The sequence below is a fragment of the Antechinus flavipes genome, chromosome 4 (genome assembly GCF_016432865.1).
Source record: "Antechinus flavipes isolate AdamAnt ecotype Samford, QLD, Australia chromosome 4, AdamAnt_v2, whole genome shotgun sequence".
NCBI lineage: Eukaryota > Metazoa > Chordata > Mammalia > Dasyuromorphia > Dasyuridae > Antechinus > Antechinus flavipes.
Window position 1 is genome coordinate 296,358,305 of NC_067401.1, and position 6,014 is coordinate 296,364,318.

Below are 6,014 nucleotides of genomic sequence, written 5' to 3' on the forward strand. Positions count from 1 at the left end.
AACTCAGTCTGATATCAGTTTCTTGGTCTATTTACATAGTTTCTATTTATCCTGAAAATTATCGATAATATCTATGGAAACAATCTGAAATCCTGTCTTTTTTACATGGTAGTGTTTTGCTAGTGACGATAACAAAATATTTCCTTGGTAGAATGAATATGGTTTAGACAAAAATCTATAATAATTCTCTTGCTTAGTCCAGAATAGAATATGAGTCACTATTATGAATAATGTTCTCTCTCTGTTCCCATTACTGTAGATCTTTTTTTTTTCCTTCCCTCCACCCCAGTAATATTTCAAGTACCTTGTAGCCTGAAAGACTTGGTGCCATTTTCATACACTTATATAGAAATGGTGGTAGAATTTAAGTCTAATCTGACTTTGAGGTCTGAATTGTTCAGAAAACTGCCTCAAATTTTGGCAAACAAATAATAAACAATCCACCCACTCCCAACTGCTGTACTTAGAAATCTGCTGACTGGCTCCCTGAGACAAATCTGCCCTGAAGTTCTGACTCTTAGTCTCTTCCTGGAATTTTTGCATCAAGAGTGACCCACTGCTCATTCTACTACCAGCTCACTCTCCAGACTATTCCATAAGCATACTTGTTGCCTGGCACCCTGGAGATGATAAATTCTGCTTGAATCTGGTAAATCAATTCCTCTCTACATTGCCCTCTTCTCTCCAGTCCCTTACCTAATCCCCTAATAGAATTTGCTCTGACAAGTATCAATCTTGGATTTACTCCCACTATTTACTGCTTTTGTTCCAAGTCACCTGGTGCTGAAGTACACTGGAGAAAATCATGAAATCAAACTAACTGGATCCACTATGAAGATGATAATCATAGTTTACATTTATATAGTTCTATCTGCCAAGCACTTTATAATTCTTATCACATTTGATCTTCATCCCTGACAACATCCCTAGGAGATAGGTGATATCACTGTTTTACAGATAAAAATACTGAGGCAGGCAGAGATTAAGTGACTTGCTTACCAGCTAGGGAATTCATTCTTCAATGGTTAACATATTCTGTTCCTCTGCCTTTCAACAATTCACTCCAGATCTTCTCACCCCTTCTCGGCTCTCTAGAATGGCTGCTTGAGAGGTAATAAACTTGCTTGGGATATTGGGAAGCTCCCGGCAGGGGTCTTCAAACTACGGCCTGGCCGCGGGCCAGATGCAGCAGCTGCAGACATTTATCCCCCTCACCCAGGGCTATGAAGTTTATTTAAAGGCCCACAAAACAATTTTGTTTTTACTATAGTCCGGCCCTCCAACAGTCTGAGGGACAGTAAACTGGCCCCCATTTAAAAAGTTTGAGGACCCCTGCTAGCCTTTCACACCTCTTCCCTTGTTTGCACTTTCAGATACATGGTTCTCTTCATACTGCACTCCTTACCCTCCAACCCCTAGCCTCACCCCAACCTCATTAGTAATGGTAGAATCAGAATACTCTTTGCCCTATTTTGCTACTGGTAGATTCTCCTTCTACCATCAGCCAATAATTTCTTCAATTGAGGATCATTCAGTCTATCACTCAAGATAGATTCTGGTAATTCTTATCTAGTGATGGCACTTTTCTTAATGTCCTTCCTTCCTGCTTCAAGGCATTTCAAGATACATATGCCTTAAATTCTCATTTCGTTTCCCTTAAACTTCTGCCATCATCCACAAGTGTTCCACTTTGTTCATTCTGAAATTCCTTTATCTGTTGCCATTCTAATTCTTTCTCTTGTCTTGAAATCCCTAACACTGCTTTTCATACTTACCATGACCACCAATGTCTCCACTTCTCTGGCCACCGTCCCTTAACTGGCTATGTTCTCCTATTACATCTTGAACTCTTGAACAAATTTAGTTCTACATTGTTTTCATCTCTCTAGTGCTTTGTTTCCTAATCTTATAACAAATGTTGCTCTGCCTCGATTTTAATTACTCCCACTGATTTTGTTCCTACTCACTTGCTACCAAAGGAATCTGGAGATAATCATAAAGCTGGGTTGATTGGGTCCATTTTAAATGTTATAAGCTAACATTTATATAGAACTTACTATGTCAGGTATTGTACTAAGCACTTGACAATTCATTTGATTCTCACAACCATCCTGGGAAGTGATATCTTTAACAGATGAGGAAACAATTAACTTGTTCATACTCACATAGCTAAGCAAGCATCAGAGGACACATTTGAACTCAGATCTTCCCGATTCCAGGCTTGGGACTCTCTCGTGCCACCTAGTTGTCTCAAATATGTAATTTCAACTGGGCCCTTAATGCATCAAAATGATTGTCATATACCCCTAATTTATGCACCCTTCCACTCATGTTTATCCAAATTCCTCCTCAAACCTTCCAAATCCCACAGCCTTCTCTGTACCCTCTAAACTGAGAATTTACTTCATTATTTCACTAAAAAAAAATTAAGGCTATTTGCTGAGAGCTTCCTCTTTTCCCATCCTCATCTCACATCACTAAGAAACCTGCCACATGAAGAGGTGGCTTTTTTCTTCACCAAAGTAAATCTCTTCTATATGCACAAGCAATCCCATTCTAATTCCATCTTTTCTAGTAAATTGTCCTCTCCACCATTCCCATTCTTTTAAAAGTTTTTATATATTGTCTTTATATGCCTCCCATATGACAGATGTATTTTTAATAGGAGGGGAAAAGCACAACTGTAAGGTAATGTTGTATCTCTTAGGTCAAGTCTCACTTGAGCTTTATAATTTTGTTATATCTATTTGATTTTTTGGTGTTTTGTTCTTTCCATTACTTTTGCTGTGGTAACTGTCTATTGTTTTCTTGGCTCTGCTTCACAACACACTACTGCATACAGATCTATGCTTCTCTGAATTCATCATATCATTTCTTACAAAGTGGTATTTCATTACATCCATATGTGTTTAGCTCTCCTGCAGCTGATAGGCATCTACTTTGTTTCTAATTCTTAGCTATCATGAAATTTTGAAGTATATGGGGACTTTTTTCTTAATTTTAATGCCTTTCTTGAGGCATAAGCTCAGCAATGAAGTCTGATTCATTTTTAGTCATCTTACTTAGCATAATTCCAAATTGCTTTCCAAAATGGTGTTGGTTTCCAAAATAGTACATCAACTTTGAATTTTTATTAGGGGACCTCATAATGGACAAGAGAGATGCAAAAAAGAACTATGTTTAAGAGCTCTAATGAAAGTAACTTAAGTGGAGGATACCTTTCTGAAAGCCTAAAGGTGTGGGAAAAGAGAAACCATCAGGAAAACTTTGTAAACTTAAATCTTAGGCATATTCTTTGCATCTTTAAGTTCAGATTTAGCTATTTCCATTCTAATTTCAATGTATCATTCTTTAATCTGATGCTGAAAACACTATACAACTTTCTGATCTACATGATACTAAGTAAGTTTTCTAAGTATTGTCATTTCCTTTAAAATATGAGGACATTCTCATCTTTGCTACTTAATAAGGTGCTAATAGTATCTTTCCTATTTAACGTTATTAATGCTGTTATGCTTTATTGATCATCAAATGAACAGATTAAGAGTGAAAATAGGGCTCCATCTATTGGGAGACCCTTTAAATAATACAGATCAAACAAACAAAAAAAAAAAAATGATGCAAGATGAAATCCATAGTTTCATCATATGGGCACATTGTCACATTGTGAAAAAGGTAGGGAGGGAACTCTGGTGATCCAATGAGAATATGGAGCTTTCAAAGCTATTAAGAATGTCAGAGGCATTTAGGCGGCACAGTGGATAGAGCACCAGCTCTGAAGTCAGTAGAAACTGAGTTCAAATCTAGTCTCAAACACCTAACACTTTCTAGCTGTGTGACCCTGTGCAAATCACTTAACTCCAATTACCTCAGGGGAAAAAATGCCAGCAAAAACTATGAGAATGACAAGGTATTAAAATTATACATACACATTTACAAAGTATGTATGGAGAGGACTGGCGAGACTTACATGAACTGAAGCATCAGTGAAATGAGCAGAACAAGGAGATCATTATATACCTCAACAACGATACTGTTTGAGGATGTATTCTGATGGAAGTATATCTCTTTGATAAAGAGAGCTAATTCAGTTTCAATTGATCAAGGATGGACAGAAGCAGCTACACTCAAAGAAAGAACACTGGGAAATGAATATAAACTGCTTGCATTTTTGTTTTTCTTCTCAGGTTATTTATACCTTCTGAATCCAATTCTCCTTGTGCAACAAGAGGACTGTTCGGTTCTGCACACATATTGTATCTAGGATATACTGTAACCTATTTAACATGTAATGGACTACTTGCCATCTGGGGGAGGGGGTGAAAGGAGGGAGGGGAAAAATCGGAACAGAAGTGAGTACAAGGGATAATGCTGTAAAAAATTACCCTGGCATGGGTTCTGTCAATAAAGTTTAAAAAAAAATGTATGTATATATGTACATTTAAAATGCTAGGGACTTCTAGATTTGCCTGTTTACCAATAGCATTGTTATTCTTTAACGTTAAATGATAGTCACCTATAAGTGACACTAAGTTGGGGTAGAAATGAAGATTCCATTAACAATGGTGGGAAATAATTAGTTGTATTAGAATTAATCTACAAATTACATAAACAATACTACAGGGGAAGCTAGTTGGTATAGTGGATAGAACACAAACCTTGAAGTCAGGAGAACCCGAGTTCAAATCTGACCTTAATACTTCCTAGCTGTGTGACCCTGGGCAAGTCACTTAACCTCAATTGCCTCAAGAAAAAAACAAAAAAAACAATACAAAACCCACCCTGCTTGGGGAGGGATTGGGGTGGAGACATATGATTTAATACTGACCAAGTTAATTTAAATTATGAACCAAAAAAATCTGAAATTTTAGGAAATTTTTTGGAACTTAAATGATAAGAGAGATGGGCTTGGAGTCAATTACATCTGAATTCCAATCCCATCTCTAGCATCCTGTTTTTAAAAATCAACAGGCATCTCAAATGAGTGTTGTCTTGTGAATTAGATTTGTAAGGCAAAATTACAAGAATCAAAAATCATCAGCCTCCCTCTCTTCCAATCATCCAAGTCCATTGATAAGACAAGTCAGGCTAGGCAACAACCCAGCAGGCAGTGGGTGATCTTGGTGTCTTCAATGTCTTAGTACTCTCTAAGCACTTGCTTCAGTTACCTTCATGGCTATAGGAATTGTTCTCATTCTCCCACTCTTGCCAGAAGAAATCTTCACATGCTTGGAGTAGGCATCCCCCCAACTCATCAAGTTGTTAGTTTTCGGCTGAACCTGGTTTAGCCCATCTGCCAAAACAGTTTACCAGGATGTGTCCTATTGTGCATGCTACAACTTTTTGGAGTTGAGATTTGAATGACACCTCTAGAAAGGGCTTGCCAAGCCCTCACATCAAAGGGGCTAGTTCTCTCTGAAAACCTATGACTATAACAAAGTCAAATGTATTCTCCCAACTTCAGTTTTCTCATTTGTAAAATCTGGATAACAGATTCAAATAAGGTATTTTGCACCACACGCCACCTACTATAAATTTCATTTCATCTATTATGATACATGATTTTATACTCATGAAGAACTTCTTCCAGCAAGGCAAATTGTCTATCTTCTCAACAACTCACAAGACTATGACATTAACTGGGACAGAAGGGTTTGAGTAACTCGGTACTCATAGTGTATTAGAATTGGAACTTGTACCAAGATCTGACTTCAAGGTTGACTATCTACTTTACTAGGGGCTGGTAAATAAGTCAAAAAAATAGGCTAAATCTGGCCTGATATCTATTTCTGTATGGTGTGTGAGTTAAAAATTGTTTTATACTTCATCAAAAAACTTGTATATAAGTTTTTGGTACAAAACCAGACTGAGCCAGTTTGCTGACTCCTGTGGTATATACTGCCTCATATCAAAAGTATATACATATTGGCATAACTGTATTATGAAAATTAATCTTTCTAGATGATGATAGTTGACTTGTTCTTCCAGATATTAAAACATGCAACTAGAAATTT